This window comes from Zonotrichia leucophrys, chromosome 4A (assembly GCF_028769735.1).
Source record: "Zonotrichia leucophrys gambelii isolate GWCS_2022_RI chromosome 4A, RI_Zleu_2.0, whole genome shotgun sequence".
NCBI lineage: Eukaryota > Metazoa > Chordata > Aves > Passeriformes > Passerellidae > Zonotrichia > Zonotrichia leucophrys.
The window spans coordinates 6,733,560-6,747,639 of record NC_088174.1 but is presented as its reverse complement, the minus strand read 5'-3'; the positions used below and the strand labels follow the sequence as shown (position 1 = coordinate 6,747,639).

Below are 14,080 nucleotides of genomic sequence, written 5' to 3'. Positions count from 1 at the left end.
ATTTTCTACACCTGTGCAATTCTTCAATGTGACTTAAAAGCACAAGGCAAAAAGCATTTCACCTGGCAATCAAACTAGGTGAAAGACTGCTTCTAACAAATACATTACAATTGGAATTCTCCTCTACATAACTCCACTGATTTCATGTAAAAGCAGAGTACCACCACAGCTCTGTACAAAGGAAGAACTGCCTTCCTTCATCTATGCAGATTCTCCCAGTATAAACAGTTGTATTTTAATGCATTTATTCCAAATGAAAAAAAAAAAGAAAAAAAGGAAAAGCAGCCTCAGGTCTTAAATTTCATAGCAGGTCATAAAATGTATTAAGTAAATGAGAGGAATTTCAAAATCTGATATTTAGGCAGAAATATGGCCAACTTAACATATCTTCCCTGCTGATCTGAAGACTTTGTTTCACTAATGATAAACAATATAAGCACTACCACACTTAAAATAGCAAAATTCTTCTTCCTCTGTTTATCACCACTGAGCTTACATCTTTGTCCTGGTAATTTTCCTACTTGACAGGGACAAACCAAGACATAGCAAAAATAGCTTTACAAGTTCTTAGTGTCTTTCATATTTAATGTTTACTTTAATGTTGTCTTCCTTTTCATAGCATGAATAGTTACTGAGAATATCTAGCACAGAATATATCTATCAGTGCACTTCAAGATAAATGATTTATTTTAAAATATAGAATATTCTGTCTTTGATGTTCAACAGTTCTGCAGAGAAACACTTGAGATGGTCACTGGTTATCTATCCACATGAGCTAAATCTCTTCACAATTTGCATTAAAAACAATGCCATTCCTGTAGCAGATTTAATAGAGAATACAGAAGATTAAAGCCTCCAAAGAAAATAATGCCCAAGAGACCCCTGGGTAAATTATGGAAATGTAAGCTAAGGGTTTGGCTAGTATTTGACATATTCCTCACTCTTTTTAGTTATTCCCACACATACCAAGCACCGAGAAAATGTTATTTTAACTTCAGTTTTCTCCTGTTTTTAGTCCTATGCAGCCCCAAACCTTTCCTGAACATGAATTTGGAAGGAACAATTCTGGGGGAATGGATGGCAGAGATAAGCTCCTGGATAGTAAGCATATAAAGAATAGATGAGGTTTCAAAGGGGAGCATTTATTGTTTCCTGTATCATAGCACATTGTCTTTCAATATGATTAGTTATCAGTCTGAGTTATCAAAAAGTGGGATGAAATAAAGCGCTTACGCAGTTATGCTTCATTGATGTCAGCTAGGGGAGCATGAAAATCTCCATGAAGTTGGGTAATTGATGTGTAAATCAGAGCTCAATCACTCTGTAATAGAAATGGTCCCACTGAAAGTAGGGCTGTTGAACAGTATTGCAGAGGGGTGGGGAAGAAAAGAGAAATAGAGTCAAGACTTATTTATTAAAAAATATAATAACTGGCAATTTACACAATTTTCCCTTCAAAGAAGAAGCGCTGTCAGAGACATTTAAATGCAAGCTGCAGATCACTATATTTGGGTACCCTTATTCGGCAATAATTAACTGTTTCTGTTTTATTAAAATGCTTGGGGACACTGTTATGGATATTTAAAAAGCAAATTAAATGAACACGTTCATCCTTTGAAAGGCAACACGTGTAAATGACATCAGCAATTGTAATTTGCTTAACAATGTGTGTTCAAGGTATGTTTTGGAGTCCTATTACAGTCTTCCTGTCAGTTCAAATTTGCAGTATGAGAAACAAAAGCAAAACTGAAAGAAAAGAGGGGGGAAAAGGAGCCTAAAGAGAAAAAATGGTTATAACCACATCTTCAGAAGGACATAAAAGACAGTCATTAGAACATCAGTCACATAAAACAGTTTTCCAACATGTGGTATTTATAAAAGTAAACATCTGATTCATAAAGAAAAGAGCTGACTAAGAGAACATTATGGGGTTATTTTTGTTGTAATTTTTTCTTTAAATAAATGAATGCACATTAAAGTGTTGATATCAACCTCCCAGAAACACCTGGAATCCAGTATTCTAGTTATGACTTGCAATAAACCACTGATAAACTCTAAGAAACTTACATAAATAAGAAATTAAAGAGCATTTTTGGCATCAAATGAATTACATTCAGGACACTAGAGTTCGATTAGGAATCTTTATTAGATGGTTAATGTGCTGTGACTCTAAGGGGACTGATCACTGCAAGGGGGTTGAATAGGAAAAGAGGTTCAACCTAACTTCTCAATTTCACTGCCTGAGTTTAACACAATATAACATATTTCTAAATGTTTTTTGCTTTGGTGTTTTGTTGTTGGGGTTTTTTTTTTGTTTTTTTAAATTTTGATCTGTCCCAGGATTTGATGTTTTTACAAAATTCTCTGAAGGCAATGAAGCCATGAAGGCTTTGCCAAAGCCTGTACTGTGCTTGGGAGACACCTCTCAATGACTTCCTCACTGCCATCTTACTTCATATCCCACCAGCACTCTGTGTATTAAACAGAGTTATGTTCAGTTGCTGTGCATTATCCTTCATACACATTAATAGTAAATGTGGCACAGTACCGTTACAAAGAGTATATTTTACAGATATTACTCCCAGGACATAACACTAATTTGAATCAATAAAAACCTTCTGACAGTGCTTGTTACAGTCTGTTTTTCCTTCACCTGAACACCTCAAATTGTGAAACATTCCTTGGAAACATCCACTTATTTTTGTACATCTAACATTTTCAAAGATTAAAATGCATTTCAAAGCATAGAAACTCAAAATCTTTATCACTCAATATGTACAGATTGAATAAGCCACCTAAGTCAAAAACCATTTTGGAACTCTCGTTTTGTCTTTATCTTTTCTCATTATTATATTTTTTTTACTACTGCCATTCAAAACTTCCAGGGAACCTGTAGGATGCTTCCTTAAAAGCAGAGTCGACATGTTCATATTTGCTTGAAACTTTGGCAATGATCTGCAAGAGGTGGCAGAATAGATAGAAATAAATTTTGTCTTTTAAAAGGGTCACAAAGCAACCCCTGATTAACACAAACTTTGGGTACAGATAAATCAGCAGAATCAACTGCTTGGGTATTTTATTGCAGAAATGCTTCTGTGTGCTCCTACAGCTCTAATAAATGCATTCATTTACTAACAGGCACCTCTGCTCCCTTGAGCATTTTCACATGCTGTGCAGCTCTTAAACCACATGTTCTTAAACTTAACATGTGCTGAAGAATACCACCACAGGAAAATTGAGAATTCAGTAGGATGACTATTTCATTCATCACTTTTAGACTGAGGGAGAAGTTCACTCAGGTCTCAGTGTGCAGTGCACACATACAGGCTGATTCAGTCTCCAGTGCACAAAAAATAGTACTGTAAGCCTAATAGAATTTACTTGTTTGTTATTTAGGACATTGTCTGGCAAAAGAAATTATCATTTACCTAAATTATTCTTCTCTCAACTGAAATCCTATATAATTGCCTCCATGTGTTTTGGTACGACCAGAGGAAAGGACAGAGATGATCAAATAAATGCAAGGTGCTCTCAATTTAAATTCAAGTTCAGCTGTATCCCCTTTTCAATGCTGTTGTGAAATATATTGCTTATCCTGGGCACTACCAAGTTGCAGGAGATACAATGACGTTGTAGCTTGTAGGACCTAGAGCTCATCAGGATCCAAAGCAGCTAGAACATTCCAAACTCCAAATTTTCAGCCTTCTTCACCAGACCTTAAAAAACCTCTCAAAAACAAGGCACCTGTTACACACAGCTTAGAAGAGAACAATAATATTTTGTGCTTATCTTTCCTAACTATATTCAGAGTCAGCAGGTCAATGGATTATCATCATCCTTGGCTTCTAGTGAGGAAGATAATCTGTAACAAATACTGTTCATGCCTTCAGCAAACATATAATGTTTATTCCTCATTTATAAACACAGCATAAAGTATGACAAAATAATTTAACCAAACCAGCACAAAGTTCATCAGCATTGCTGAGGTTTATATCCTCTCTAAGGGCATAGTTCAACTTCAACTGATGCTACTGGCAAATTTCCCAGTGAATTCAATGAGGGCTGGATGGGACCAAGCCATTTAATAATGACAAAAAAGCCAGGTCTCAAAACACAGCCAGCTCTAAGCAGCAACTTCTTGGTATAAACTAGAATTTCTGTTATATTCCTCATGCTAAAAAGATATTTTTTTAATCCAATGTCAAGACTTTAAAACTCCTAAGTACAAATCAGCACATACCAGAGCTACAGAACTTCTGTGGTCATTACTTAAAACTGGTATTGACTGCAGAGATTTTCTGGTTGACAAAGGTAAATAAATAAAATGTACAAATATCTTAAAAAAACCCAAAAAAACCAGAAATCAAGCGAGATACCAAATAAGTTTCCTAATCTACCACATAGGCCATTGTCACCTTAAGCCAAAGACCACTTATATATACATACACAAATTTATTTTGTTTTAGTGGTGTCATAGATTGTGCACATGAAACCTCAACCAGCTGACTGGGGAATAATCAAATTTGCCTCTATACCACAATGAGCAGTGACACAGACACACACACCAGGCAGCAGATCACACACCCTGTCACAGAGAAAAAGCAAACCAAATGTAACCTTCTCCCTGAAAAAAACAACACCTTTAAATTTAACTCAACAAGGGAATGCTGTGCAATTAGGGATATGGCATGTAGGTGTTACACAGGTTTGAAATATGCTCTGGGACTTGAAAGCTAAAAATGAGTACATAATATTGTAAAATACTTCTTCAGACAGAGTAAAATCATAACAAAAATGTTATTTAGACTGGCTAAAACTACAAACTCATGCCTGAAATTACTTGAATTTTTAAGGTGGGTGTGATGTAAATGATTATCCCAGTGCTGCAGTTCCCCAGAGCCAAACAGAAATTATATCTGTCTCTGCAATTATGTTTTGAATGTGTTTGAAACCCCACATGTATAACTGACTTCATGAATGACTGAAATATCACAATGCAAAAAACAAGGCTTATAAGGTCAGACTCCCAGGAGGAGGTGAGACCAAAGGTCTGTGTGACCCATGGTGCCTCTGACAACAGGCACCAGGCCCAGGGCACAGCATCTCTACAATATTGCCACTGCCCTGACAAAGTCTGGGCACATGAAGCTGTGTGTTGAGTACAAAGGAGCAGGTGTGTTTATATTCAGCACCTCCAGAAGACTTCTCCAAAAAATGCTCTCAAACAGAATAGGCTATGGCAAGGAGTTGCCCAACTCATCTGAAAATCACTGCCCTAACTCAAAGGAAATCTGTTGCTCACATCAGGTCCAAAACGATCATTGATTAAAAAAGATTCCATTTTACTGAACATGTGAGAAGAGAACTCACAGGTATTTCTGAGGCACTGACACTTACTACAGGCAAACAGAGAGGAAGCTCCTGTGCTCTTTTGTCTCTGCAGAACCTCAGGTGCACATTCCACAGCACTAATGATACCCTGCACTTTTAAGACCAGACACATGGGTTACTGCATCCTGAATAACAGTTATTTGCACTCCAAAAACCTATTTCTGTCTCTTCTGCTGTCAATCAGCAAATGAGTATCACTTATTTTCACAACATGAACACAATGTGATACTTAACAAAAGTGCATCCTTTTTTAATTCCCTACCATCAACCATTTGTCTAATAGAAATATTATACTATGTAACATGCACAGATTAAAATGCAATGTAAGTTGAATCATATTCATTGGAGGCTGGCCAACTTCAGCACATTTTAGTATTTAATAATAAAACAGTCTAGTGTAAAAATATGTAAACTAGCTTCCATCCTGCTTTAATATTCACTTAACATGAGAAGAAAGGGAATGCAATTTTGTTTAAATATTAAACATTACATTTCTTCTTTTGATTATTAAAGTATTATTAAAGTTAAATGAAAATGTGTTTGCAACCTCCTTCCTCTGAAGTCCTACAGGTCACTGTTAGCACTAATATTTTGTCCCTCTAGCTGGCTTCTTTGGGGATCTTAAAGCACTTTAGGAACCAGATCGAGCCATGCCCAATTACACCTCTGGGATGGAGCAACTACTGTCAAGCAAAACAAGTGAGGGAATGAAAGTTTAAGCGAGGTGATGACAGTCATTCAAGAAGAGATGCCTAAGGAAAGAAAACTGAGGAGTCCCAGCTCCCAGACATTAAACTTTACCCTAAGACCAGCTGTAACTTGCAACCCTTCATCCACCTCTGAGCTCTGAGATGACAACCACAAGTTGAAATTCAAGACTATCTAACACCACCACATAGCAAGGAGGAATTATCTTTATGTGCCTTTCCAGAACACTGGGTCATACACCGTGAGACAAGTTTTCTCCTGCTGAATGTCACTGGGAGAGGTCAGAAAGGATGTTCTTATTACATTTGCTGGAAGGATGGAGTATATCAAATGATTTAATTTTGTGTAGTGCCCCACTTACTTTGACAAACTGATACTGCACAGGGCATAATGTCATTAGGTGATTAAAGCACAAGAGCACTCAGCTTCCCACCTTCTTTCATAACAAGAGCCTGTGAGAGCTGTTACAGCAGGCTCAGCACAGCGAAGTTGTGGCTGTGGAGGCAACACAGACCCAGGACCACAGAACACCAAACTCGTCCTGTCAGCAGGAACTCCCACCCTGGCAGTGACCAGGAATAAGCTTTGTAGTCCTCCTGAGAGATCCCACCTTCCCCTTGGGCTCTTGCAGCTCTTTCAGCCCTGGCAAGACCCAAACCCAAGTGTGACCTTCAAGCATCCTACACCCAGCCCTCTGATCCCCACAGCAAAAGGACAGCAAAGCATTGACAGCAAAGTGACAAGACATGGACAAAGTAAATAAGTGTGGACAAAGTAAGGATATGACGTGCTTCACTTTTCAGCCGGCACTCCTTTGAAAATAACAAATGTTGAGTTCTCCTCATTATGCCAAATGTATTAAAACCTCAGAACCCACTGCAGGAAATGTGTGTTTTGTCACACACACCCTTTAAATTTATGCTTTCTTTCATACAAATATCTAATGGGGTTTGAATAAAATAAAATCTGCACATTGCCATGTGGAAATTAATTTTAAAGAACTGTTTGTCAATTTAATTTCACTGATAGTAACAGACAGATTTATGAAGCAATTAACTAAATATTTGTTTTTTTCACATTTCAATTCATTATAGTAAATTAACAATTTTCCACTTGAAAGTCTTGCACTGCTACACTGAAAGCCTAAAAAAACAAGTGTGTATTTCTGTTGGGCTAGGAAGGATTCTCTCATTTTCACAGTGTGGATTATTCTCCTCACATTAACTTAATATACTGTATATGTAATTCAACCCCTCTCATTTCTATATTACCACAGAACCTGTCATTCTTTAAATGCCAGTTTCAAGCAACCAGACATAAATAAAGAATAATTACAGCTCTAAAGCCAGTGTTACATCTGCTCAAGAAAACAATCCTAGAGAGTGGATTTTATAGCCACATAACACCCACCTATGGTTCAGACAATCCCAGAGACAAAACCAGGGCTGCTGACAGGTCCAGCCTGACCCTGAGCTCTGATGCCAACATCAGACCACGAGCCCTGACAGAGCCAAGGGAAGGAGCAGAGTGAACCGAGCCTAACGTGACATTAAACACCAAGTAAAAAGTTCACCCTTTCCTCTAAGGGTATGTATAGCCCCATTTCACATCTAATTTTACTTATTTCAGTGATTTAAACATCTGAATTAATGATTTCAGCTTCAAGAAGGTCATCTGGCCATGGCCGTGTGGGTCTCTTTACCATTGCTGGCCAGATATTAAACACATTAAGGAGCAGTCATAAGACAGAACTACAGCTTTATGTTCTTTTAACTGGTATTGTACCAAATTAATATCAGGAGGATTATACTCTATAAATATAAAAACATCAGCTCATATGGCTATTGGATTCTTTTCTCTCTGTGTTAGTCTGAACAGAAATAGCCTTGGTCCCTCCATATCTCAGCTGCCCTTATGGAGAGCAGATGTGTCAATTCTTACTGATCTCATGGGTTTCTGTCAGGTCAGCTCATCAAGGATAAACCCTCTTGAGGAAACTCTACCTACTACATTCCTCAATTCTGCACAGATTTTGGTTAAGTATTTCCCTGAATAAAACATAGCTTACTTTTTAAAAATCATCCTGTTAATTCACTGGATTACAACACAATCACATCAGAGTATTAGTCTAAATAGGATTTTGTAGTCAGATCTGATCTAGAAGATTTAACATTTTACAGGCCTCCATCTCATAATGCTGGCAGAAATCATCAGGCAAAGAGAGAAACTGGGACTGCATGTCACACCAAACAGTGGAAACCAACCCTGGAAACTATCAGATAAATCCCCCTGTTTTTTTCCATTGTTAATATTTACATATTTGGCAACAAAGGCTCTCGTGACAGCTACTAGTTCAAAACAATATGCAAACATTGTTTTTATTAAGCAGTTAATTGTCATTAGTAACATGCATTGAGAAACTGAGGCATGGAGAAATTAAAGGACTTGTTCATGGCCACAGAATGCATCAATGGCAGCAGCAGGACTGGAACCACTTCCCATTGCCCATGTCTTAGTCCTGGTATTTAATCTCCCTTTTCAATGATAAGGAGTCACTATCACAGCATCTCTATTTGCAATACCTGCCAGAAAACATACCCCCTGCTTTTCATGTTGCAAGGGTTTCAGCATAAACTTAATGTTACCATAAATATTCTGTTTATAGTGGTTTTCACATTTTAGTTGCATTATCACCGACATCAAAGTAACACTTCAATTTTAGCACTCAGGAGGCTAATAAATATCAAATTAATGAAATACTAACAAATGCAAAATACTCCAAGTGGCTAGTAGAGAGGCATTAATTCTTGATAAATGGTCCATGCATTATTATTATTTGTCAAGTTTTTAAGTACTGCTTAGTATGTCATCAATCTACCAGGTTAAACAGATGAAATAAGGATCAGCACAGTATTTGAGGATCACTAAAAACACAGAGAACAAATTGGAAATGCTCTTTATCGTTTTCACTTAAAAAAGGAACAATCAAAAATATTAAAAAGTAAAAAGATCAGTAAATCAGGGACCTGAGTACAGGGCATTTTTGGGAGACTAATGATGGGCTGGGATAGATGGCCCTCACTTCTACTTTAGGTTATCAACTCCTCCCACACAATCATTAATTCCCCAGGAAATGCCTTTTGCTTCAATAACTTTTGCTTAAATAGATCACCAGTGAGAGGAAAAAAGTCATGCTACTAGAAATGAACTACTGTAGAGTCTCTGAGCTGCACCTGCCATAATTTGCACATAAAGATTTCACAGGTGACTTGCAAAGGCCATTTTAATTGTATTTCCGACTCCTCCTTCTTACCCTTAGCACAATAATAAAAGCAGCCAGTGGGCAAATTTGTGATGCTCACTCTAAGTTTGCTGAGAATGCCTGGAAATGTTAAGATGCTTTCGTTGAGCTCTCATCCATTAAAAGGTGCAGGATACTGAGCCTTAATTAAGAGCTTCTAACAGTGGCTATTTCTGATAGATGAAACAGCATTAGGCCCCTTAACTGGAAGGGAGGAGAAAGATGGGAGAGAAAGAGAAAATAAGGTTTCAAACCCTTCTTGAATAGCAAAACAAGTCCTAAAAGAGCATATTAACAACTCCTTAATCTGTTTGCAAGACACGTTTAATACCAGGATGCTGTGGAGAGCCCCTGCATCACTCAAGTTTCATTATCATTTCAAAATATAGCAGAATGCCTTACTCACAAGTTTATTATCATAAATAATTAAAACAAAACTATCCTTATGGTACAAAATAAATGAACAAAGTACATTACAGGGTACATTTGTTCTGTGTTTTATAGCTGTTTCCTGGCTCCCTACATCAGAAAATTCTCGAATTTGCAATCACTCTCCTGCTCATTAGTCCAAATCAGGAAAATTTTACTGCAGGTGGCTCAAATGACTTGTTCTGTCAAAAACAGGACCATAAGTGCTCTCTACTAGTTGCATATGCAACATACTTTTTTTGTGATAAATCAGTGTATGTGATATGCAAAATGTTAAAAGAAAATCAAAGCGTAGGATTGATGGCTGGGAAAAAAGAAAGAAAAGAGAGAAAAAGAAATTTTATGTCTAAAATGGACTGTCTGATTTCTAATTACAAAAATGTGCTAAGGTACAGATGACATTATTAAATCTTTGCAATACTCACGCTAACAGTTTGTTCTCATAAGCTTGAAAGTGTTGGGCACACTCGTGATCTTTGAAGTTTTGCTTTGTTCCTTTGACTTATTTTGTGCAGGTCAAAGATCACCATGGCTGCACATATCTGTCACTGAAGGATAATAACACTACAACTCAGTTTGGAATCAGGCTGGGCTGGCATGTTAAACCAGCAACAGACACATCAATCTTGTGCTCCTGAAGACTGCGAGTTCAGCGCCAGGAGAACCTCAACTAATGATAGTTACTGGTTTCTGCATCTTGATGCACCAGGTTAAGTCTCTCTTCTTTTGAGCAGTCTGTCCTCACGGACAAGCAAAACATGCCAGGAAAGCAAATTATCCTGCTAATCCAGCAAACACTGACAGAATCCTACTGGAGAGCAGCAGGATTGCAGAGAAGCATGCAGAGACCTATGGCAGCAAAAAAGAGCTTTCCAGGGAAGACTGAGAAAACAGAACAGTCATCAGCAGTTGGGTAATAATCATAATTTGTGAGAACTGGAAATAGTATTATTATTTGTGCATTAGCATACAACATGAAATACTGGAGCTTCCCTGCTGTCTGCCAAGTAACTGATCAGCACCAGCCAACAGGCAGGTCAGAATATAATCCCTCACTCAGCAACTGAAAGTAAATTTTCTAATCTATTACTTGATTATGATAAAGAGCAGAATAGTTTTTATTTTTACCTAAGAATCCAGGATGCAATATGAATAATGTAATGCATTTACCTGCCAGTCCTTTGCATACATAAAGTCCTGGTACCTAATGAAATTCCACTCTCTGTTTTACACTTCCAAATAAATGAGATCAATACATGCCTGTAAAAAAACGCAGCCATAGCCTTGGCCCACAATGAAACTTGCCTGCCATGCTAAAGAAAACAATTTTATACATTAAGACAATGGCATTTCTTAGTCCAAAAAGCAAGGGGAGGAGAGGTGATGTTTATGTTCAATGTTCATGCCTCCACTCGTCACACAAGGGTTGGTGTAAAACACCCAAGAGGATGCCTTTGCTGAGGGTTTTTTGGTTGAACTGAGCCAGATTTCTGAGCAAGTATATATGTGTAGATGTGTTTACACTGCACCAGTTCCCTGAGAGCCCTCACCTTACACTTCACATTTCCCACCACAAGGGCTACCAGAGAGGAAATCTAGAAGAAACAGATCATGTAAAGATCATACATGCAAGTGCTTGAGAAACCCAGGAGGCAAATAGGGACATTTTGTATTGGAACTGGTATGGCATTTTTAAACAAGGAGAGGAAAAGTGGCTCAAAGTTCAAGCAATGAGTGTAATGGGCTACAACTTCCTCATACAACATAAGAATTGAAATGGCAAAAATGGCAAGAATATACTTGCTTCCACTTCCATGGGTCACCATCTCCTCCAGGTGCTGAGAGACAAGTACCACATTCCAATGTGCAGTTTCTATTCTTTCTATCTCAGGCACACCAGAACATTTTTGTGGATAAACTATCCCTCTTTTGTGCATCAGAACCAAATCCCTCAAAAATGAAGCGGGAGCTCTTGTTGACCTCAGCAAACCTCACACCAGGCCCTACTGTCGTAGAAGGATGGCTTTATTTTGCAAAGAGACAGTACATATCAAATCACATTAAAAAACATACTGTAACACAGAAGAATAAATGATTTTTAATCAAACACAGCCAGTTATGTATTACCTCCTTTACACAGATATTTCCACTGAATCACTGTTGAGAAGGGAGGGGAGGGGAATCTCTTTGCACTCAAAACTCCCATGTACTACTATTCCCTTGGGAAATTCTGCACAGAGAAGTACTCTAGGGAGCCAACTACAGCTGTGTAACAGAAGAGAAATAGCAAATACAGCTTCCTATTTACAATAAAAAAATGTTGCACTTAAAATGCGGAACTAGTAAGAGAGAAAAATATGATTAATACATGTAGCACTTTTTTTTAATGGGAAACTGAACAGAGCCATCACCAGCTACTCTGTAACCACAGCACATAACAGTTGAAATTGTAACTGATGCTGCAGAAACTAAAAAAAAAAGAGAATTAAGAATTGAGAAATAACACTGAAATTATTAAAGCCAGTTTGATGCCACTAATAGAGCTGACCTCAGAATCGAATAAGTTGCTGGTATGTTGAGGCAGAAGATGAAATACCCTTCAGGAGTTTAAATTCCAATCCTAGCTTAGGAGTTTCTCTTAATATCAAAGTAGCTTTTTAGGAAAGCAAATGAAGTACATTACCTCTGGTAATGGTAACCATTTACTCCTTGAAAAGCCTTGAGAGAGCTCTCACGTGAGATAGCCTATGTTTTATTAAATCCTTTTGCATAGTTTTATTTTCAGGTCATATAATCAGAAGGACAAAGTATTCGCTTCAACTTTTTAAAGTATTCTGTTTTTATCAGGGATTAGTTTTTCTGATTCTTCAATAATTCAAGCTTCATCCTAACTATGTACCATGTTTAAATGTGAGCAGCATTAAATCAGAACACAATCACACCATACTTCCATTGAATCCCAAATGTTCAGCACAAACAAACCACTGGCAAGACAATCAACATTAAGACTTTGCTAAGATCTTAAATTATTCACATTTGTTGTTTACACTGATGAAACATTATTATTAAAAATTATTTAATTGCATGGCATGAGAACATGGCTACATCTGCCTATAGGCAGTAATTTTTCTATTTAGAAAATGTGAATCAGAAAGAGGGAATTGGATATTACCTCAACTCACTGGTTTACAGTTATATCAAATAATATATTATTACTTGGTACAACACTGGTGCCTTAAAGTTGTACAGAAAAATCCTACTAATAAACCAGCTAAGCTGTGCATAGATGCTTTATTTTACAAAAGCAGCTAGGGCATCTATTACATATATTTAAAGTAAAATAAAGTATATATATTATTTTAAAATAACCCTGAAAAGAATTTAAACCATGGAATCATCAAGATGCTTTTTTATTGGGAACTTCTCACAGTCATTTTAATATCAATTTTGGCATTATACAGAGCACAGAAACTTTACCCCAGACATCAGAGGACATGAGACCTGATGCACACAGTTCAAAACTGGAGTGTGATGGCAAATATGCATGACTGAGGCACCAAGAAGGAGAAGCAAGTACAGTTTAGCTTGAGTTTCTGCTAATGACTGAGAAGACAGGGCTGCTTAGAAAAGCCATGCTTGACAGAGAGGCACGGATTGCCCTCCATTTGCCAGGTGAAACATGCTGCTTTGTTTTCCTTCCTCATCATCATGTACCTCTCAATCTTCTCAATAGGACTGAACAATTCCTTATACCAAACTGCTCAGTCAAACAAAAGTGGGCCTCCCCTGCTTAGCTGGTTTGTTCCCCACCTCCTCTAACACTTGGAAAGGATTCAGACAAGAGCTACAAGAGCGATTAGAGCGCCTGGAAAAACTTGCCTTACAAGGAGAGACTACAGCTCAGTCTATTTGGTTCATAAAGGAGAAGGTTAAGAGGCAACCTGATCACAGACTATGAATACTTACACAGGAAAGAGATTGCAGAGAGCAGATGGGTATTTAATCTAGCAGAAAAGGGTGTAACCAGATCCAGTGCTTGGAAGCTGAAGCCAGTCAAATTCAAACTAGTTTATGCAGCATCCATTTTCAGTGATAACAAAATAATAACCATTTTAAGAACTTAACTAAAAAGCAGGGAATTCACAACCACGTGCAGTTTTTAAACAGGCATTGGAAATCTTTCTTAAAGGTACATTACAGCACAGAAGGTTTGGCTCAGGCCCTGGTAGGAGGGATGAAACGAAACCTCAA

At 37.5% G+C, this 14,080-nt stretch overlaps 1 protein-coding gene across 11 annotated transcripts in view; it reads right to left on the bottom strand.

Moving 5' to 3' along the window:
* AFF2 (ALF transcription elongation factor 2) overlaps window positions 1-14,080 on the bottom strand; it is a 357,228-nt gene that overhangs the window by 250,329 nt on the left and 92,819 nt on the right. Inside the window, exon 1 of one of the 11 annotated variants that reach the window (XM_064713255.1) lies at window positions 1,234-1,359. The exons of the other annotated variants lie outside the window; for them this stretch is intronic. The gene's annotated coding sequence lies outside the window, so the exon portion shown is untranslated. Of the gene's footprint in view, window positions 1-1,233; window positions 1,360-14,080 lie in introns of those variants that run through there. 11 annotated transcript variants of the gene reach the window in all.